At 48.2% G+C, this 23,821-nt stretch overlaps 1 long non-coding RNA gene across 1 annotated transcript; it reads left to right on the top strand.

The window, feature by feature from the left end:
* Window positions 1–9,126: 9,126 nt before the first annotated feature.
* LOC127312868 (uncharacterized) lies at window positions 9,127–12,507 on the top strand. Its single transcript, XR_007858626.2, has 4 exons — window positions 9,127–9,259; window positions 9,357–9,704; window positions 10,541–10,619; window positions 12,123–12,507. It is a non-coding gene; the product is annotated as an uncharacterized lncRNA (long non-coding RNA).
* The last annotated feature ends 11,314 nt before the right edge of the window (window positions 12,508–23,821 follow it).

The raw sequence follows: 23,821 nt of genomic DNA, 5'->3' as shown, positions 1-23,821 counted from the left end.
GAGTGATACCGAAGATCAAACCTCGGACAAGTAAAATATCGTGAGACAAAGGGAATTGGTAATGTATGTGAATGGTTCATTCGATCACTAAAGTCATCGTTGAATATGTGGGAGCCATTATGGATCTCCAGATCCCGCTATTGGTTATTGGTCGGAGTGAGTACTCAACCATGTCCACATAGTTCTCGAACCGTAGGGTGACACACTTAAAGTTGGATGTTGAAATGGTAGTACTTGAATTATGGAATGGAGTTCGAATATTTGTTCGGAGTCCCGGATGAGATCCCGGACATCACGAGGAGTTCCGGAATGGTCTGGAGAATAAGATTCATATATAGGATGTCATTTTATGTGAAATAAAATGTCGCGGAAGGTTCTATGGAAGGTTCTAGAAGGTTCTAGAAAAGTCCGGAAGAAACCACCAAGGAAGGTGGAGTCCACAAGGGACTCCACCTCCATGGCCGGCCAGCCCTAGTGGGGGTGGAGTCCCAAGTGGACTCCACCATAGGGGGCCGGCCACCCCCCCCATGGGAGGTGGGAATCCCACCTTTGGGTGGGAGTCCTAGTTGGGCTAGGTTTCCCCTCTCCTATGGAAGGTTTTGGTTTCGGGTCTTATTCGAAGACTTGGACACCAACACTTGGGATCCACCTATATAATGAGGGGCCAAGGGAGGGGGCCGGCCACCCCAAGACCATAAGCTGGCCGCCCCCCATAGAGTGGCCGGCCACCCCCTCCCAAACCCTAGCCAAGCTCCTCCACTCCATATTGCCCGCATTGCTTAGCGAAGCTCCGCCGGACTTCTACACCGCCACCGACACCACGCCGTCGTGCTGTCGGATTCAAGAGGAGCTACTACTTCCGCTGCCCGCTGGAACGGGGAGGTGGACGTCGTCTTCATCAACAACCGAACGTGTGATCGAGTACGGAGGTGCTGCCCGTTCGTGGCGCCGGAACCGATCGTGATCAAGATCTTCTACGCGCTTTTGCAAGCGGCAAGTGATCGTCTACCGCAGCAACAAGAGCCTCATCTTGTAGGCTTTGGAATCTCTTCAAGGGTGAGACTCGATACCCCCTCGTTGCTACCGTCTTCTAGATTGCATCTTGGCTTGGATTGCGTGTTCGCCGTAGGAAAATTTTTGTTTTCTATGCAACGTTATCCTACAGTGGTATCAGAGCCGTGTCTATGCATAGATGGTTGCACGAGTAGTACACAATGGTTTGTGGGCGTTGATGCTCTTGTTATCTTTAGTTTGAGTACTTTGCATCTTTATGGCATAGTGGGATGAAGCGGCTCGGACTAACTTTACATGACCGCGTTCATGAGACTTGTTCCTCGTTCGACATGCAACTTGTATTGCATAAGAGGCTTTGCGGGTGTCTGTCTCTCCTACTATAGTAAAGATTCAATTTACTCTTCTATTGAAAACATTAGTATCAACGTTGTGGTTCATGTTCGTAGGTAGATTAGATCTCTCTCGAAAACCCTAAACCACGTAAAATATGCAAACCAAATTAGAGACGTCTAACTTGTTTTTGCAGGGTTTGGTGATGTGATATGGCCATAATGTGATGATGAATATGTATGAGATGATCATTATTGTATTGTGGCAACCGGCAGGAGCCTTATGGTTGTCTTTAAATTTCATGTTGAGTAGTATTTCAAAGTAGTTGTAATAGTTGCTACATGGAGGACAATCATGAAGACGGCGCCATTGACCTTGACGCTACGCCGACGATGATGGAGATCATGCCCGAAGATGATGGAGATCATATCCGTGCTTTGGAGATGAAGATCAAAGGCGCAAGAATAAAAGGGCCATATCATATCACATATGAACTGCATGTGATGTTAATCCTTTTTATGCATCTTATTTTGCTTAGATCGCGACGGTAGCATTATAAGATGATCCCTCACTAAAATCTCAAGATAATAAAGTGTTCATCCTTAGTAGCACCGTTGCCAAGTCTTGTCGTTTGAAGCACCTCGTGATGATCGGGTGTGATAGATTCAATAAGTACATATGACGGGTGCAAGACAGTTTTGCACATGCGGATACTAAGGTGGCCTTGACGAGCCTAGCATGTACAGACATGGTCTCGGAACACGTGATACCGAAAGGTAGAGCATGAATCATATGGTTGATATGATGAACACTTTGAGTGTTCGCCATTGAAATCACACCTTTTCTCGTGATGATCGGGTTTAGGTACGGTGGATTTGGTTCGTGTGATCACTAAGACAATGCGAGGGATATTGTTTTGAGTGGGAGTTCACTTAGGTTTTTAATTATGTTGAATTAAAATTTGAACTCAATTTGTCATAAACTTAGTCTAAACTATTGCAAATATATGTTGTAGAGATGGCGTCCCCAATCAATTTTAATCAGTTCCTAGAGAAAGAGAAACTTAAGAGCAACGGTAGCAACTTCACCGACTGGTTCCGTCATGTGAGGATCTTCCTCTCTGGCGGAAATCTGCAATTTGTGCTTGATGCACCGCTAGGTGACCCTCCTGCTTAAGATGAATCCGATGAAGTAAAAGCTGTTTACGCGACTCGGAAAACTCGGTACTCTCAAGTTCAGTGTGCCATCCTGTGCAGTCTGGAATCCGATCTTCAAAAACGTTTTGAGCACCATGATCCTCATGAGTTGATGAATGAGCTGAAAGCTATATTCGAGACTCATGCGGCCGTGGAGTGCTATGAAGCATCGAAACATTTCTTCAGCTGTATGATGGAAGAAGGCAGCTCCGTTAGTGAGCACATGCTCGCCATGACCGGGCATGCGAAGAAACTCAGTGACTTGGGAATAGTGATTCCTAACAGACTGGGGATTAATCGTGTCCTTCAATCACTGCCACCAAGTTACAAGAACTTTGTGATGAACTACAATATGCAGAACATGAACAAGGAGTTACCTGAACTCTTTGGCATGCTAAAAGCTGCTGAGATTGAGATCAAGAAAGAGCACCAAGTGTTGATGGTCAACAAGACCACCAGTTTCAAGAAACAGGCAAGTCTAAGGGAAAATTCAAGAAGGGTGGCAAGAAAGCTGCCACGCCTCCTATGAAACCTAAGAACGGCCCTAAGCCCGATGCTGAGTGCTATTACGCAAGGAGAAGGGACAACTGGAAGCGTAATTGCTCCAAGTATCTGGCTGATCTGAAGAGCGGCCTTGTCAAGAAGAAGAAAGAAGGTATATTTGATATACATGTTATAGATGTTCATTTCACGGGTTCTCGTTCTAGTACCTGGGTATTTGATACTGGTTCGGTTGCTCATATTTGTAACTCGAAACAGGAACTAAAGAATAAACGACATTGCTGAAAGATGAAGTGACGATGCGCGTTGGAAACGGATCCAAGGTCAATGTGATCGCGATCGGCACACTTCCTCTACATCTACCTTCGGGATTAGTTTTAAGCCTAAATAATTGCTATTATGTACCTGCGTTGAGCATGAACATTATATCTGGATCTTGTTTAATGCAAGACGGTTATTCATTCAAGTCTGAGAATAATGGTTGTTCTATTTTTATGAATAATATCTTTTATGGTCGAGCACCACAAAAGAATGGCTTATTTCTCGTTAGATCTCGATAGTAGTGATACGCACATACATAACATTGATGCTAAGCGAATTAAACTTAATGATAATTCTACTTATATGTGGCACTTGTCGTCTTGGTCATATTGGAGTGAAACGCATGAAGACACTCCATACCGATGGATTACTTGAATCACTTGACTTTGAGTCACTTGATAGATGCGAAGCATGTCTAATGGGAAAAATGACAAAAACTCCATTTTACGGTATGATGGAGCGAGCCATCGACTTATTGGAAATCATACATACCGATGTATGTGGACCAATGAGCGTAGCATCGCGCGGTGGTTATCGTTATGTTCTAACCTTCACAGATGATCTGAGTAGATATGGGTATATCTATTTCATGAAACATAAATCCGAAACTTTCGAGAAGTTTAAGGAATTTCAAAGTGAAGTAGAAAATCAACGTAACAAGAAGATCAAATTTCTACGATCTGATCGTGGAGGTGAATATCTGAGTTATGAGTTTGGCATGCATTTAAAGAAATGCGGAATACTTTCACAATTGACACCACCGGGAACACCTCAACGAAACGGTGTGTCCGAACGTCGTAATCGAACTCTCTTAGATATGGTTCGTAGTATGATGTCTCTTACTGATTTGCCGTTATCATTTTGGAGTTATGCATTAGAGACAGCCGCATTCACTTTAAATAGAGCACCATCAAAATCCGTAGAAACGACACCGTATGAATTATGGTTTAATAAGAAACCTAAGCTGTCATTCCTGAAAGTTTGGGGTTGCGAAGCCTATGTAAAGAAGTTACAACCGGACAAGCTAGAACCCAAAGCGGAGAAATGCGTCTTCATAGGTTACCCTAAGGAAACTATAGGGTACACTTTCTATCACAGATCCGAAGGCAAAATCTTTGTTGCTAAGAACGGAACCTTTCTTGAGAAAGAATTTCTCACTAAAGAAGTGACTAGAAGAAAAGTAGAACTCGATGAGATTGATGAATCTATACTCGTTGATCAGAGTAGCGCGATCGGAAGTTGTACCTGTACCGCCTACACCGGCAACGAGAGGAAGCTAATGATAATGATCATGAAACTTGAGCGAGGAAACTACTGAACCTCGCAGATCGACAAGGGAACGTGCCACTCCTGATTGGTATGATCCTTGTCTAAATGTCATGATTGTGGATAACAATGATGAGGACCCTGCGACGTATGAAGAAGCGATGATGAGCCCAGATTCCAACAAATGGCAAGAAGCCATGAAATCCGAAATGGGATCCATGTATGATAACAAAGTATGGACTTTGGTAGACTTACCTGATAGCCGTAAGGCTGTCGAGAATAAATGGATCTTCAAGAGAAAAACAGATGCTGATGGTAATATTACTGTCTATAAAGCTCGACTTGTCGCAAAGGGTTTCCGACAAATTCAAGGAGTTGACTACGATGAGACATTCTCACCTGTAGCGAAGCTAAAATCTGTGAGGATTTTGTTAGCAATAGCTGCATTTTTCGATTATGAGATTTGGCAGATGGATGTCAAAACGTCGTTCCTTAATGGAGACATTGAGGAAGAGTTGTATATGGTACAACCCAAAGGTTTTGTCGATCCTAAAAATGCTGACAAAGTATGCAAACTTCAGCGTTCAATCTATGGACTGAAGCAAGCATCAAGAAGTTGGAACCGACGCTTTGATAAGGTGATCAAAGACTTCGGGTTTATACAATGTCATGGAGAGGCCTGTATTTACAAGAAAGTGAGTGGGAGCTCTGTAGCATTCCTGATATTATATGTAGATGACATATTATTGATCGGGAATGATATAGAACTATTAAGCAGTGTTAAGGGTTATTTGAATAATAGTTTTTCAATGAAAGACCTTGGTGAAGCATCGTATATATTAGGCATCAAGATTTATAGAGATAGATCAAGACGCCTAATAGGGCTATCACAGAGTACATATCTGGACAAGATTCTAAAGAAGTTTAGAATGGACGAAAGTAAGAAAGGGTTCTTACCTATGTTACCAGGCAAGGTATTGAGTAAAACTCAAGGACCGGCTACGGCGAGAAGAAAGAGAAAGGATGTGTAACATCCCCTATGCCTCGGCGATAGGATCTATCATGTATGCCATGCTATGTACTAGACCGGATATAGCACATGCTGTTAGTTTGACTAGCGAGATATCAAAGTGATCCAGGAATGGAACACTTGGACAGCGGTCAAGAATATCCTGAAGTACTTGAAAAGAACTAAGGATATGTTTCTTTGTTATGGAGGTGACCAAGAGCTCGTTGTAAACGGTTACACCGATGCAAGTTGGAACACCGATCCCGATGACTCTAAGTCACAATCTGGTACGTGTTTATATTGAATGGTGCTGCAGCAAGCTGGGCAAGCTCGAAGCGATTGCACGGTGGCGAAGTCTTCAACAGAATCGCAGTACATAAGCGGCTTCAGAGGCTTCATCGAAGCGGTATGGATGAAGAGGTTCATTGTAGAGCTCGGTGTGGTTCCTAGTGCATTGGACCCATTAATCATTTCTTGTGATAACATGGGTGCCATCGCCAATGCACAAGAGCCAAGGTCACACAAGAGGCTGAAGCATATCAAGCTGCGTTACCACTCGATTCGCGAGTACATCGAAGATGGAGAAGTAAAGATTTGCAAAGTACACACCGATCTGAATGTAGCAGATCCGTTGACTAAAGCTCTCCCTAGGGCAAAGCATGACCAACACCAAAATGCCATGGGTGTTAGGTATATTACAATGTAATCTAGATTATTGACTCTAGTGCAAGTGGGAGACTGAAGGAGATATGCCCTAGAGGCAATAATAAAGTGGTTATTATTTATATCTTTATGTTTATGATAAATGTTTATATATCATGCTAGAATTGTATTAACCGAAACATTAGTACATGTGTGATATGTAGACAAACAAGAAGTCCCTAGTATGCCTCTTAAACTAGCTTGTTGATTAATAGATGATTAGTTTCATAATCATGAACATTGGATGTTATTAATAACAAGGTTATGTCATTGTGTGAATGATATAATGGACACACCCAATTAAGCGTAGCATAAGATCTCGTCATTAAGTTATTTGCTATAAGCTTTTGATACATAGTTACCTAGTCCTTATGACCATGAGATCATGTAAATCACTTATACCGGAAAGGTACTTTGATTACACCAAACACCACTGCGTAAATGGGTGGCTATAAAGGTGGGATTAAGTATCCGGAAAGTATGAGTTGAGGCATATGGATCAACAGTGGGATTTGTCCATCCCGATGACGGATAGATATACTCTGGGCCCTCTCGGTGGAATGTCGTCTAATGTCTTGCAAGCATATGAATGAGTTCATAAGAGACCACATACCACGGTACGAGTAAAGAGTACTTGTCAGGAGACGAGGTTGAACAAGGTATAGAGTGATACCGAAGATCAAACCTCGGACAAGTAAAATATCGCGAGACAAAGGGAATTGGTAATGTATGTGAATGGTTCATTCGATCACTAAAGTCATCGTTGAATATGTGGGAGCCATTATGGATCTCCAGATCCCGCTATTGGTTATTGGTCGGAGTGAGTACTCAACCATGTCCACATAGTTCTCGAACCGTAGGGTGACACACTTAAAGTTGGATGTTGAAATGGTAGTACTTGAATTATGGAATGGAGTTCGAATATTTGTTCGGAGTCCCGGATGAGATCCCGGACATCACGAGGAGTTCCGGAATGGTCCGGAGAATAAGATTCATGTAACACCCCAACTTTTGCAACCTTGATTAGTTGTCCATATTGCAAAAATCAGGGGGAACAAAAAACTTTTCTTAAGACTAATTAAATGAATTGCCTTGATCTGCTTGTTATAATGAATTGCTTTGATCTGCTGGTAGATGAATCGTCTTGTTTTGCTTGTTAAGTTTTGTCTTGAGCTACCTCACCGAATAACACCTCTACTAACAAAACAATTTAGCAACTCACTAAATAAAATACATGTGACCAAGGAAAATTATTTTTACCGCTAATACATCTTCGTGTGCTCTAAAAACAGGATCTTCACCTTAAGAAAAATATATTCAAAAGTTCACCCCAATATCTTCTACATCTACTCTAAAACTACCGGACCATAGCTCTACCAAGAAGCTTGTGCGAATCATCCTAATCTTGTAGACTCTTTTAGAAAAACATTGCATACCAAGATTCCCACTCGATCCAACTCTATTTTAAAATCCTTCTCTTTTATGCAACTAAAACCATCTCACTCCTTGGTTTTTAAACCTTTTTATTTTTTAAAAAAAATACTCAAAGATAGTATGTGAGGGATAATACCTCATTAGTTTTTTTTAAATAATTCCTATAAAAGTTTACTTTCACTTTTTGTTTTACTTAATGCTTAATTTAAAAAGATAGTTTTATCTTTTCATGCATCAAAAGTTATTTGAGAAAAAAAAATGGGAAGGTTATGCAATGCCCACACATCAGTATAGATCATAACTAGATCAAAACTTATCTTGTTTTTTTTTAATGTTACACCAACCGTTTGAACAAATTTTGTTTATTCTTAGATCAAATTTTGACCAGACCTTTTATGTTTATTTTTTTTCAAAAAAAAAGAGCTTGCCAAAACGTGTGGACCCTTGCACCACACTTTAAATGTCATCTTTTTTTTTACACTAAGAAAAATAGACCTCTTCTTTTCAAAGTTCTAGAATCCTTTCAAACCAAATATTAGACAAAAAAAATTGACATTTTTCCAATCCAAATCTTGCTCTCTACCCTCTCTCTCATTATTGCAGCCATCATCTCTCTATATCATGACATCCTTGCACCCGCTATTCTTCACGTTTTTGGCAAGAAAATTTAGAGGGAGAAGGAGATGACCATGCCAAGTTATTAAGCTAAAACCTGTACGCACCCATCCATGGCTCGTACAATCCTTCCTCTTTTGACCTGAACCAGTAGATCCGACCAACCTTGACCCTTCTTCCGCGCACGAGAGCAGCTGCAAGTGCTCAGCTCGGACGCAGTCGCCACGGCAACATCCCGCCGCATGAGCCGAACAATGAAACCAAGCCGTTCCAGCCCACCCGCTCAACCTAGCGCACAGCACACCCGACCCAGGCCAACACAACGCACACACGCGCGCGCCACCAGGCGCACCTGCCCCATCTCGACGCTCCTTGTCACCATGGGCGTAGCATCGCAGCACACCCAGACCTACGCCCTCACAACGACCGTCCCTGGACGTGCGCGCGTGCGGAATGCTCCTACTGCGCTGACGCCAGTTCGCCAACGTCACCACTCGTCCTGCCTGTGACCTCAGCCGTGACGACGCCACCGTCGAGCACCCTCTGCCCGGTGGCCCTCTCTTGCTCTCCGTCTCGTTCCCGCGCTCCGCACCGTCCGAAAACCCTAGCCCGCGCCAGAGACGCTCCCCCACCGCCCTGCTGCCCAATGGTGAGCCCGTACACGGTGCACCGTCGCCCTGCACTGCGTCTACCGTACGCCCGTCCTGGGCTATAAAAGCTTCCCCACACACCTCACTTCGCCACACCTCTCCACCCCATCCTCATTCACCCCTACTAGCTCCCAGTAGCGCTGCGGCGCAGCCTCTGCCACTACCTCGCTGAGAGGAGCAAGTTCTGCTCGCGGTCACCGCGACGCAAGGTGACGAGCAAGGTCGAGCAAAACTCTGACGTCCCCAGCTCTCCCTCTCTTTGATTTTCTACTACCCTGACCACCCCCGTCCTAAACTGCCGCCTCTCTCTCTGCCCAGAACCGCTGGTAGCCGCCGCCATCGTCGGCCGTACGAGAAGCTCGCCGGAGAAGAAGCCGTTCGTACTGCCGTCTGGAGGAGTAGTTGATCGAGCTGGACGTCAAGCTGCGTTTCCCCGATATACCACCACCTCGCTGACCCTCCGCGTCATCCACGACGGCTCGTTCCGGCCGACGAGGAGCTTCCGTGCCGCCCTGCTCCTGCGCCCGTCGAGCATCGCCTGCCAGAAACCCGGTCGTCCGCGCCGTCGACCAAGAGCACGCCAGCACCAACGAGGCGGGCAAGTTCACTGCGCCGGAGTATCCGCCTAAACTTCCCCGTCGAGCTTCGGCCGACCTAGCCTCCCAGGTGAGCTCCCGAGGCATCGTCGTCGTTTTCAGCTAGCAGCAGAATCTGAAGTCATGCACGTCACCTGTTTACACAGTTATTTAAGCGTACTCTTTTTTTTTTTTTGTGTGTGGTCAAGCTAGCTGATCTCAGCCATTAGATCTAGATCCAATAATGGTACATTAACCCTTCAGTTTCTAAGTGTACAATGATAGGTGGGGTCGTAGCCAGGTTTTTAATCTTTATCCGCCCCGAAGCCAGACACGCTGCTGGGCCAGCATGCCTCTGGTTTCTGTCAACCCAAGTGGATCCAAGTCTATGTAATGTTTTTGTTTTGGAGCACTATTAATCTTTGTTCAAAAACAGAGAACTTCAATTTTGAATATTACAAAATCTACCGATCCAAATGCAGTGAAAGCAATGATAGCAGTTTCAAACTTTAAATACCTTTCAAATGCCACTGCTCTCATATCCGTGTGTTTTTTTTTTCTAAATTAAATGGTTAAATATTGTGCTCTATGTGTGTTTTGAATTCGAATATTGATATAAATTTGTAGGAAACTCCGTTTTCTACAAATTCAAAAATATTAGGCTTGTTTAAATGGTACCTATATTGTAGCCACACTTTTACTTGTTGTATAGTCTCATAAGATGGTTTTGTGTGTTATTTAGGATCTATGCATAGGTGTGGTTATAAAATCTCTAACTTTACCTATAACACCCTAATCCTGGAGAGGTCTTTTAAAGAAAAAAATAAACTCTCTGTACCTAGTGCAAGGTTTTACTATTTGATGTGATGTGGTGAAGTACTAGTTTGTGATTGTGCTTGTTTGTGTACTTTTATTTCGCGACGATAGATTCGGGCATTATCGAGTTTTAAGGAGAAGAAGGATTCGAAGAATTTGAAGAAGTCCAGGGACAAATAAGCCAATCAAGGCAAGCCATCTTTTGATCTCTTGCTATTTATCTTTCTTGTTGTGCTCATTGCTCCATTATATACTTGGTTCCTTGTATCATGTGTGATTTGTGTTCCTCTACTCTATGCATACTTATTCCCAAAGTATGTTGAACCCCTTGTTGATGCTTTGCATACTTGCTCCCAAGTATGTGAACCACCTTGTTGATGTTATGCATGCTTACCCTAAGCATGTATGCCCCCTTGACCATATCAATGTTGTCATCTTCTTAGTGGAATGATGATTAACATCAGGACCCCTGTTTGAATCATCTTAATTATGTTGTCCCTATACATGCTTATCCTAAAGTATGTATGATCCCCTTAACACCACAATTATCATCCCCTTAGTGGTATGATGGCTAGCATCATGTCATTGTGACTCTTAGTTCCTTCATAAAACTATAGGTTGGGAACCCCCTTGGAAAAAAATACCTTGTTGAAAAGAATTTTGGAAAACCTTGGGTGAGTTGGACTTACCCAATCGTGTGTTTATGAAAGGAAAGGATCTTGGCAAAGATGGTTGAAAAGAAAATCTTGATTTCGAAAACTTTGGCGCCTAAGTATTCACCCGTGACAATTAACCCGCGCAACCACATTACCCTGGGGTGGGACGGGGCTTAGCTCGTAGTTTGTTCTTCTTAACATGGGACACCGCACAACTATATAAGGGTAAGGTTACCCCTGAATCCGGATTGCCGTTGGTGGAGACAATAGTATAACGGGAGGCCTTCGGGGCTGACCCGTCCGGAAGACACTATGGGTCTCCTGGCTTGGCGGTGGAGCCACACTCAAAGTGAGGTGAGCTGCCACGGTGCCGGGGAGGTACATACTCCATAGGGTAGGATCCCGTGCTAAGACGAATAGGCGAAAGGCTATGTCCGAGTTTTTGTCATGGCATAGTTGATATGCGGGGATGATGCCCACATGATGAACTCGCGGATCTTGTGGGGAAAGTGTGCAAACTCTGCAGAGTCAAATCTATTCGAATAGCCGTGTCCGCGGTCATGGACGGTTGGAATGGCTGTTGCTTAGCCTGATGAGTTTTTGGTTTACAAAAATTGTTTGGAAAATGAAAGAAAGGAACTTGTTTTCGGAGTACCGGAAGGGTACGGGAATGGTTTGGTTGACCATATGGAGATGGTCGGAAAGGAAACAAATTGGGTTACCCCCTCCCTAGAGTTTTATGTTGTAGAACTCTTTTGAAGTATCTTCTTTAACAAAGATATAGAGATGTCATAGAACCCTCTTAGTGTCCCCTTCCACTGCGATGTTGGGATGCTATATCCACAAGAGAAACTGATTCTCTTTCACATGCTATATACACAAGAGAAACTGATTCTCTTTCACATGCTATATCCAAAAAAGAAACTATTCTTCCTCTCTTGTCTCTTTTAGTTAGCATTGTTAGCACCTTTCTTGATGGTTTGCGAGTACAATTCCAATGTACTCACGGCTTTGTCCCTGGCTATTTACTTGGCCAGACTTGGAGGAATTCGACAGATGAAGAAGGAGTTGACGACGTCTATGCGAGCTAGGAACGTCTTCCCAGTCAGTTGCCTGTAGGGTTAAGGCAGATGACTTGGGCTCTACGCTGCTGAAGTGATTCCGCTACTCTGATGATTAGATTAGGCCCTCCAAGGATATTATGTAAAGATTGGTCATGTGACCTTGATGTAATTTTTCTTATTCCGTTTTGTAATGGATGATGTAATTTGATATCAGTTCGGTTATGTGTTCACGGCGCACTGATCATGGGATCGTGAACTGTATACATAACAGGGTATTTCGGACAGTTGGTCCGGGGTCCTCACAATTCATATATAGGATGTCATTTTATGTGAAATAAAATGTCGCGGAAGGTTCTATGGAAGGTTCTAGAAGGTTCTAGAAAAGTCCGGAAGAAACCACCAAGGAAGGTGGAGTCCACAAGGGACTCCACCTCCATGGCCGGCCAGCCCTAGTGGGGGTGGAGTCCCAAGTGGACTCCACCATAGGGGGCCGGCCACCCCCCCCATGGGAGGTGGGAATCCCACCTTTGGGTGGGAGTCCTAGTTGGGCTAGGTTTCCCCTCTCCTATGGAAGGTTTTGGTTTCGGGTCTTATTCGAAGACTTGGACACCAACACTTGGGATCCACCTATATAATGAGGGGCCAAGGGAGGGGGCCGGCCACCCCAAGACCATAAGCTGGCCGCCCCCCATAGAGTGGCCGGCCACCCCCTCCCAAACCCTAGCCAAGCTCCTCCACTCCATATTGCCCGCATTGCTTAGCGAAGCTCCGCCGGACTTCTACACCGCCACCGACACCACGCCGTCGTGCTGTCGGATTCAAGAGGAGCTACTACTTCCGCTGCCCGCTGGAACGGGGAGGTGGACGTCGTCTTCATCAACAACCGAACGTGTGACCGAGTACGGAGGTGCTGCCCGTTCGTGGCGCCGGAACCGATCGTGATCAAGATCTTCTACGCGCTTTTGCAAGCGGCAAGTGATCGTCTACCGCAGCAACAAGAGCCTCATCTTGTAGGCTTTGGAATCTCTTCAAGGGTGAGACTCGATACCCCCTCGTTGCTACCGTCTTCTAGATTGCATCTTGGCTTGGATTGCGTGTTCGCCGTAGGAAATTTTTTGTTTTCTATGCAACGTTATCCTACAGATCCCTCCGATCTAAGACGAGGTTTAGGCAATAAATATGTTGGACCTACACCACGTGTTAGGGTTCAACTTCCACAAGCAGCATGGGATAGAGCTGCAAGAGCCATGGATGGTTCAGAACCAATGGCCACAACAGCCACGCCAGAAGAGTTGCAAGCATATCAATATAGGCTCGCGTGAGCTGCAAGGGAATTGGAAAAACAGACATCAGCTCTGAATAGAAGAAGGGAGGCAGCCTCCGCATCAAGCAAGCGAAGAGCAGAACTAAGTCGACAATCAAGAACTTCGGGAGATAGCCATAGAGAAGCTCGAAACAGAGCAAGATCAAGGCTGCAAAACATACCTGAGGGAGAAAGAGAGCACTTGGTTCAAAACCTCGACATGTCTTTTATGTCGATAGACACGAGAGGAAACATTATCCCCAAAACACCGGAAGCTGGGTATATGGCGACACAAGCCTTTATCCTCGCATCTAGGCCACCTCCTGGAGATCCAAGAGAAGCATTATACAACATGGCCATGGCAGGTGTTGGAGCCATGGGAACAACGTTTGCATCAACACCCCCCGAAGGTTCAGCAAGGCAAAATAGTCCACGACCTGCGGCAGCAGCAACAGTTCCCGAAAGAACAGGTGCAGCAAGAGACACAGCAGCGCAAGCAAGGGTGGACAGAGCACGACAAAATAGAAGGGAACATCGGCACTCCCCAGAATTAGATGAAGAGGATATGTGCGGGTTGCCGTGCTTCACAAGGAGGGTCCGAAAAACTCGAGTCCCTTCGGGGTTCAAACTGCCTGATAACTTCAAAAAATTCGACGGCTTGCAAGATCCAGAGGATTGGCTAGTCGATTACCTCGAGACGGTGAAGCTGATAGGAGGAACCAGAGCAACAGCCATGCAGAGCATCCAAGTACACCTGAGTGGAGCCGCGAGATCTTGGATAAAGAAGCTTCCCCCGGGTTCCATCGACAGCTGGGACAGTTTCGAGGATGTGTTCGTCAAAAATTTCTGGTCTACTTGCAAGAAACCTGCATCACTAGAGGAGTTGAGAGCATGTCGACAAAAGCCGGATGAATCAATGAGAAAGTACATCCAAAGGTGGAATATTATTAAAAACTCGGCAGAGAATATATCTAACGAGAGAGCGATAGATGCGTTTGTCGCAGGAATCCGACGAGGAGATTTTGTCGAGGACCTGGGGAGAACCAACCCAAAAACAGTATCCGCATTAATGGAGATAGCAAATAGATGGGCAGATGGAGAGGATGCTGTTCACAATAAACGACACAGGTCACCAGAGGAAGACCGTGATCGAAATTATCAAAATAGACGTCGGTTTTCTCGGCAGTACTCAAACTACGATGCACCTGGCCAAATCTCGGCTGGATTTCGAGCAAGCGCTGGAGGAAACAACAGAGATGATTATCAAAGAAGCAACGAGCAGCGAGGCGACAATAGAGATGATTCTCGAAACAGCAGACCAAACAATGGGCCTAGGTTCCAGAGACCTTTCGTGTCCCCTGAGGAGATGATGAACGGGCCGTGCGAGATGCACTTTTATCTCGACAACAATGGAAAAAGACAGTCAGGACACCTGCTGTTGTGGGTATACTTCATGGGTGTACCATCGACAGTGCCTAGATCCGGCAAGCCCGGGTGGCCCACAGATGGTGATGAGGCATGTGGCCCATCGGGCGGCCCAGTTGCTGTTGATCATGAAGGGAGAAGTCCAGCCCAGGATCAGCAGGCCGGATCCGTACCGACCTTAGGAGTAACCCGGATCCATGGAGGCCCATGAGGAACCCGGATCCAGTACGACGTGTATGGAGGGCGGATCCGTGACGTGCACGGCAAGATATTGTACCGTAGCTAGGCTATCTGTAATCCGGCTAGGACTCTCCATGTAAACCCTAGATCCGAGCGCCTTTATAAGCCGGATCCCGGGACCCCTAGAGGGACAACCACAACTCATTGTAACAACGCGAAAGCGCCCAGATAATTCCAGACAAGCAGCAGTAGGCCCTGTCATCGTGCAGGTGTTCCGAAGCTGGGTAACTCGCGTACCACCGTCCCGTGTGCACTCCGCCCTATGGCCCCTACTTCTTCTCCCCCTCGTGAGGATCCCTCCTCCGGGGTACCGTCGATTAGGCAACGACAGTTGGCGCCCACCGTGGGGCCTGTGGCGTCTGGAGGCCGGAACCGGGAGGGTTCCGCCATGGGAAGCTACGACGACACCATCGCTGTGGGACGCGTCCTTTACGCCGGGAATCTGCCGATCGTCCCTCCGGATGAGTGCTGGATTCCGGCTAGGACAAACCCCGTCAAGCTCTCCATCATCCCAATTGGCGGTATACACATCTTCATCGGGGAAACCATCGATTCCGACGGAAACCCGCTGGTAAGTAACGCAGACGCGACCGCCGCAGAGCTGGACGCTGTCGCGAAGATCCGATCTAAGACGCAGGAGCTTCCCAAGGAAGATTCCGCCTTGGATCTGGAAATTTCAAAGCCCACCCAATCCGCCCCTGAGCAGGAAACAAAGGTGGAAGACCAATGCAGATCCGCCTGGGTCTCCCAGGTGTTAGAAAAGCAGAGGTGCCACTTCGTACACTTCTTGGCCCATACAGCCGGAACCGCCCCTCAAGAAGACGGAGCTGGTCCTGAGCAGGAAGAGGCACCGGAACACAACGCGGATCCGGGATCAGGCTGAGCTTGTCGGAGAGAGCGAGACTCCGGTTGAAGAGTCGATTTTGGGCAACCTGAGCCCAATTTCCGGAGATACCCCCTCCATGGAATCTGATGACTTCGTTCGCAAGATAAGGGAATACGGATACAGTGATCAGCCTGAAGTCGACTCCGCCCAGACTAAGCAGGTTCTCGCAACGGTAGCAGCGCTGGGACAAACTGGATCTGAAGAACCAACCAGCCAATCTGACCCTCAACCATCCCAACAAGGATCTCCAATATCTCGGGTACGACCCCAAAGGGATTCTTCCTCGGAGGAAATCCTGTCAGCAGAGGAGGTGGCCGCGCGAGCAGTTCTTAACACACCTATAACCCCGGGCGACGCCGCAGATCTGGAGGCTCTAGAAACCACCAGAAAGGAGATGCTGGCCACAGCCAAGAAGCTCGCCGATACCGAAGCCGCGTTAAAGGTAGGGAGGGCAGATCATGCAGCCTGGGCGGAAAACTTCGACAGACAAGACCGCGAGATTGCTGCCACACTCGAGCAAGTCAAGAGCATGAGGGCTGAGTGGGAAGTAAAGATGATCTATGCGCAGGCGGAGGCCGATCGAATTGTTAGAGAAGCAATTCCGCCTCGCAGGATACCCTTCAACACGCCCGCAGAGCACCAGCCGCTGGAAACCCCAAAGGACAACATGCTAAAAGCTGCGGAACTACTGCAGAAGAAGGACGAAGAGGTCGATATCAACTATCTTCGCACACTCGTCGCTTCAGCAATGCAGCAGCAAAGCAAGGCGGATACTTCGCGCAGGTTGGAATCCAATCCGGATATCTGTATATCTACCGCGCAGAAGGACGCCCGCGCTGATCGGCGACCCGATGACGAATCACACACCGGATCCTCGGAGCGCAGAAGGAAAGCCAGGGAACACCCAAATCCAATCCCCGTACCATCAAAGACGCCACCGTCAGATCCAAGAAAGGGAAAGGATGCGATGTACTCTGGACGAGACAAATACCGCAACCCCTCTCCTCCGCCCAACGGTTACCCGCGACCCCCTCGCCGCCGTAGTCCAGCCGGAAACACCAGGCCCCCAGGGCATGGTGGGATTGTTATCCGCGACAACGTGCTACCAAGAAACAGAAACAGGGAGCGCTCGCCGGAACCTCGCCGGAACCAGAACATTGTTCATGAGCCCGAGCCCAGGAGGAGTCGGAATGAGGACCGCGGTCCAGAACCTCGCCGGAGCCGGGACCCAGAGCCTCGCCGGAGCCGTGATCCGGAGCCTCGCCGGAACGACCAGGGCAGCCAGCGCCAAGGCGAAGGCAGCCACAGGAGCCGGAGCCAGCACCAGGAAGGCCGAGGAGATTCAGATGGCGGAAGCAAGAGGTCAGACCGCCCACCTCGCAGGTCTCCCTCACCACCACCTAGCGGTGGCGGCGGAGGTGGAGGCGGAGGCAATGGCCGGAGATCTCGCTCTCGCTCAAAATCTCCTCGCCACGGCTGCGCGACGCGCGGGACCGCTTTAACGAGGTACAAGTAACCGACTACATTGGTCCGAAGTGCTTTGGCAGGATGATTCGAGAGGAACCAAAGCCAAGGATGAACCTCAAGCTACCCGGAAATCTGAAGCATTATGATGGCACCGAAAGGCCGGATACCTGGATTGAGGATTACTATAATGCTGTAACCTTCGCCGGAGGAACCCCTAACATCGCCTGCCGCATGCTTCAGTTGTACCTTGTAGGTCCAGCCCGGATCTGGCTCAGCGACCTTGAGAAGAACTCCATCTTTTGCTGGTTCGACCTGAAGAACGCTTTTGAGAAACACTTCAGGGGCACCTACAAGAGACCTGCCACAACAAGCGACCTGCAGGCATGCATCCAGAAGAAGGGCGAAACATCGAGGAACTTCCTCACCCGATGGTTGGCATGCAGAAACGAGTGCGAGAACGTCGACAACCGCACAGCAATGCACGCTTTCATTGGGGGCTTGCAGCGAGGAGGATTGCTGCGACACAAGCTAACTTGCATGGTCAATGCAAATCAACTGACGTTGGACGACATGATCACCATCGCCAGCGACCACACTGCCGCCGATGACGACGCAGGCGGTGACCTCGCAGCCACAGCAATCCCCCTGCATCAACAAAAGAAGAACCGTGACAACGGCGGTAGCAGCAGCCATAAGCGCAAGAACCCTGATGACCAGAAGAGTGGCGGATCCGAGATGGTCGCCATGGCGTTTCAACGCGGAGGTCCAGGAGGCGGAAGAGGACGCGGACGCGGAGGCGGAGCCGGCAGGGGTCAGCAGCATACCTCCGAGGTCACTGCTGCCGGATCCCGCGCCCCGCAAACCTATGAGGAGTACAGAGACATGCCCTGCCTGGCCCATCTGGATCCGGTTACAGGGAAGTCCACTCATACCAACCGCAACTGCAAGTGGGTCAATGATCTAAAGAACGACCCGGAGGCCGGATACAAGCGCGCCCGGAAGCACCGCCCTCGCGGAAAAGGTGGCAAGGGCAAGAACAAAGACAAGGAGGACGATAGTTCCGAGGCGATGGATGAGGATGATAACTCGCCGGATCCCAAGGCAGGAGCCGCAGGTAAATCCAATCCATTCGACAAAAAGAGCGTGGGGGCTTACCACACTTTCCTCGGAACCCCAACAGTACGCGCCTCCAAGTCAGCTACCCGGATCCTGAACGCCATAGTTCCGGCTGTGCCGCAGTACGTCAGGTGGTCGGAAATTCCGTGCACATTTGATCGGAAGGATCATCCCGCAATTGTGCCAAAGGAATGCTACGCCTTGGTTGTAAGTCCCCGCATAGACGGGTATGACTTCTCCAAGTGCCTCATGGATGGCGGAGCCAGCTTGAACATCATGTACCTGGAGACTCTAGAGCGGATGAACCTCACCAAGGAACAGCTCAAACACAGCACCACTGAGTTTCATGGTGTGGTTCCGGGTAAGAAGGCAAACTCCCTCGGCAGCATCACACTTCCCGTGGCTTTTGGCGATGTTCATAATTTCCGCGAAGAGAAGATCACGTTTGAAGTTGTGCCCTTCAAGAGCTCCTACCACGTCATCTTCGGCAGGCCCACCTACCACAAGTTCCACGCAAGAGCGTGCTACATCTACAACAAGCTCAAGATTCCGGGTCCTAAAGGTATGATTACCGTATCCGGAGACTACAAAAAGGCTCATGAGTGCGAGTTAGGCGAAGCCGCCTTCGCAGTCCGCGATATCCGGAGAAGAGCTGAAAGGCTACGAGCCGCGGTGGATCCGGCGAGATGCAGACCACCAAGAAGCAGATCTCCGAGCAGAAAACCTCCTTCAAGCCCGCGATAGAAACCAAGAAGCATGACCTCATTCCAGGTGACTCTTCCAAGCAGGTTTCAGTCGGAGCCAACATGGACCCCAAATAGGAAAGCGCGCTCGTCGAGTTCCTCCGCGCTAACATGGATATCTTCGCATGCCAACCTTCTGACATGTCCGGAGTACCTAGGGAACTCGCCGAGCACTACCTCAACATAAATCCGGGGGCCAAACCAGTGAAGCAAGCTATGCGATGCTTTGGAGATAAGAAGCGCCGCGCCATAGGAATGGAACTAGCAAAGTTACTAGAAGCAGGTTTTGTAATGGAAGTTATCCATACCGATTGGGTCGCGAATCCCGTCCTTGTACCCAAAAAGAACACTGAAATACTAAGAATGTGCATCGATTACTCTGGCTTGAACAAACATTGCCCGAAGGATCCGTTCCCCTTGCCGCATTGACCAAGTCATTGATTCGACGGCAGGCGGAACTTCTGTGTTTTCTTGATGCGTATTCCGGGTATCATCAGATCCGGATGAAGGAATCCGACCAAAAGGCGACTTCATTCATTACCCCGTTCGTACTTACTGCTATGTTACTATGCCCTTTGGTTTGAAAAATGCAGGTGCTACCTACCAACGTACGATGCAAATGCGGTGCTGAAGGACCAAATTGGCCGGAACGTGCACGCTTACGTCGACGACATCGCGGTCATGACCCGGAAAGGATCCGACTTGATCAGCGACCTCACAGAAACCTTTGACAACCTCCGTAGGTACAAGATGATGTTGAATCCGCTGAAGTGCGTCTTTGGCGTGCCAGCCGGAAAACTCCTTGGCTTCATAGTCTCTCACAGAGGCATTGAGGTTAACCCGGAAAAGATCAAGGCAATCCTGTGCATCAAAAGGCCAACTTGTCTCAAAGATGTGCAACGACTAACTGGTTGTGTTGCAGCAATCAGTAGGTTTGTTAGCCGTCTTGGCGAGAAGGCGCTACCTCTGTACAAGTTGCTGAAGAAAACAGACAAATTTGTCTGGGACGACGCAGCTGACGCAGCCCTTCGAGGGTTGAAGGAAATTCTCACCTCCCCACCTATCTTGGCAGCTCCAGCAGAGTCAGAGCCAATGCTCCTTTATCTGGCAGCTACCAACAAAGTCATCAGCCTCGTCATCGTGGTGGAGCGAAAGGAAGAAGGTCATGAATATGACGTCCAAAGACCTGTCTACTACATTAGCGAGGTGCTGACGGAGTCAAAACAAAGGTACCCTCACTTTCAGAAGCTAGCCTATGGAGTGTTCCTGGGTAGCCGGAAGTTGAGGCACTATTTCCAAGAGCATCCAGTAACAGTCGTGAGCAAGGCTCCGCTGTCTACAATTCTCAACAACGCTGACGCAACAGGACGTACGGCTAAATGGGGCATCGAATTATCCGCCTTCGACATCGCTTACAAGCCCAGGACTGCGGTTAAATCCCAAGTCTTGGCAGATTTCGTCGCAGATTGGACAGAAGCTCCGGATGCAAGTCTGGAGCCGGAACCAGAAACATGGGTCATGCACTTCGACGGATCCAAGCAGCATCAAGGCTCAGGAGCCGGAGTCACCCTGAAGTCCCCTACCGGAGAAGAACTGCAGTATGTTCTGCAGATCCACTTCGAAGCTACTAACAACATGGCGGAATATGAGGCCCTACTACACGGTCTGCGCATCGCTAAGGAAAATGGGATCAAGCACATCATATGCTGTGGAGATTCCGACCTGGTGGCACAACAAGTAGCCGGAACCTGGAACGCCAGAAATTCCGTCATGGCGGCCTACAGAGACGAAGTTGATGAGCTCGCCAAGTGCTTCCTCGGATACGAAGTCAAGTATGTCAGAAGAGACGACAACACAGCGGCAGACATGCTATCCAAGCTTGGATCCGGCAGGAAACAAATTCCGCCTGGCATTTTCCTGGAGCATCTCCGGATACCCTCAGTTAAGGGCGCTAACCCGGAAAACCCAGAGGTGGCTGTGTCTCCGGCTAGGGAAGTGATGGCTATCATTCCGGCTTGGACACAGCCTTTCCTGGATTACCTCATCGATCAAAAGTTGCCAGAGGACGAGGTCCTCGCACGACAGATCGTCAGACGAGCAAGAACCTACACAATAGTTGATGGACAGCTCTACAAACGAAGTGCAGCAGGGGTATTTCTTAAATGCGTCTCCAATCAAGATGGCATTGAAATCCTCAGAGAGATCCACACAGGGGATTGCGGGCATCATGCCGCTCCCAGATCACTCGTTGCAAAAGCTTTTCGGTTAGGTTTCTATTGGCTTACAGCTAAAGAAGACGCTGATAAAATAGTCAAGACCTGCCGAGGTTGTCAGTACTACGCTACTCAACCAAACGCTCCAGCCCAAGAGCTGAAGACCATACCTATCACCTGGCCGTTTGCGGTTTGGGGGCTCGATATGGTTGGTAAGTTAAAAAGATCATCTCCTGGCGGTTTTGAGTACCTCCTGGTCGCTGTTGACAAGTTCAGCAAATGGATCGAGGCTAAGCCAGTGAGAAAAGCCGATGGTGCTACGGCACTAAAATTCGTCTGCAGCCTCGTGATGAGATTCGGCATCCCAAACAGCATAATCACAGATAATGGCACAAACTTCGCTCAGGGAGAGTTAAGGGATTATTGTGACACAATGGGGATCCGACTGGACCTTGCATCGGTGGCTCATCCACAATCTAACGGTCAGGTTGAACGGGCTAACGGTCTAATATTATCAGGAATTAAGCCGCGTCTTGAAGAACCGCTGCGACGAGCAGCCGGAGCTTGGGCTGACAAGTTGGAAGCTGTTTTGTGGAGTTTACGAACTACCCCTAACAGATCAACAGGGTTTACCCCATTTTTCCTGGTATACGGATCCGAAGCCGTGCTTCCCTCCGACATCATCCACGACTCACCGCGAGTTTCCGCCTACAATGAAGAAACAGCTGACGAGGCCAGACAGCTATCTGTGGACCTGATCGAGGAAGCTCGGAACTTAGCTGACCAGCGTTCCGCCATCTACCAGCAGAAGCTCCGACGCTATCACAGTCGTCGAGTTCGGAAAGGCAGGAGACCTGGTCCTCCGCCTTCGACAGGTGAAAGACCATAAGCTGCAATCTCCATGGGAAGGACCCTTCGTCGTTAGCAAAGTGCTTCATAACGGGTCGTACTACCGTGTTGATTTCCGCGAGCTAAGGGATAGACCTGCTAACTGGCACCGGAAACGCAAGCGTGAGGATCCGGATGACATCTACGATGAAACAGATCGCCCTTGGAATATCGCACAGCTACGTCCTTTCTACACTTAGCATATTTTTTCCGAGTTATAAACTCTGTAATAGTTATACATGATCAATGAAATAAAGCTTATGGTTCACTCTTTGAGTCTTTTACCTCCTTTACTTGTTCATTTTAGATCGTGTATGTTTTTCCGACTAAAACCGCAGAGCTGGATATTTCCGCCTAGGCATGTATGAAAGTTGTGATTTTCAAAATCGTCCTTTAGGACGTAAGCTTAAGTTTTCTGATTAAGTTGTTATCTGTTGCGAACTCGTGGATTCCTAGTAGCGATTTCCGGCACCTATGCTTGGGGGCTTGTTTCCGCGGTTATGGACGGACTGCCATTGGGCTTCGTCGCCGCTGGCGAGCGTTTCCGGCTAAGGTTTTCCGGCTCGTGGAAGGTCAAGCGGGCAAGCCGGAAAATAACGAAGTCAGCACTTGCTTTCCGACATAAAACGAAACATGCACATAATATTTAACGGATAGCAGGATAAGTGTTTCCGCCCCATGCATAATCGTTTCGTTCCTAGCTACTTAAGAATTTAAGGTCTTATTACAAACCCTCGCTGGGGCCAAAAATGATGCATTGTTTTTCCCGCAGGAATAAAAGTTTTCACTCCCCCTTAGCCGGAGAAGTCTTGCCCTCTGGATCCTGTTCCTTGGCGCCTTCGGCCGGAGAAGACACGTCTTCTTCATTTTCTTTCTCTTCAGAAGCAGCGGTGCTGGTCTTGGGTTCCTCTTGGGGAGCATCCTTGGAGCTGGTCCAGGTAAACTGGGTTCCGGATTCCGCAGGTCGCGCCTTGGCCTCGAGTTCCTCTTGAAGTTCCGCTTCTAAGGGCTCGTCCGCAGGGAGGACGACCTTGTCGTAGAATTCCTCGTGCCGGATCCTGCGCGCGATACGGGTGTCGTAGCCGCTCACTGCATCAAGCAGCGCGCCGACATCCGCATCCGGAGGAACGCCCGTGGTCACTTCATCAAGTTCAAGACCCGGAGCATGTGCTAGGCACATGGTCAAGGCCATTGCAGCTGCGCCTCGGGCTGAAGATGCTTGCAGATCTGTCACCAGCTCCGGCAGAACATCCATCTTACCAATAAGCTTGCGCACGTCGCAAGTGCGGCTCCTCTTGATGTTCAAGTTATAGCATATCTTGCGGGAGGCGGAGATGAGATCTTTGCAGTCATCGCCCGCGAGTTGCAGAAGGTCGTCCCGCGGGAACAAA

This window comes from Lolium perenne, chromosome 7 (genome assembly GCF_019359855.2).
Source record: "Lolium perenne isolate Kyuss_39 chromosome 7, Kyuss_2.0, whole genome shotgun sequence".
Classification (NCBI taxonomy): Eukaryota; Viridiplantae; Streptophyta; class Magnoliopsida; order Poales; family Poaceae; genus Lolium; species Lolium perenne.
The sequence above is the reverse complement of the archived record's forward strand: the minus strand, read 5'-3'. Positions and strand labels throughout refer to the sequence as shown.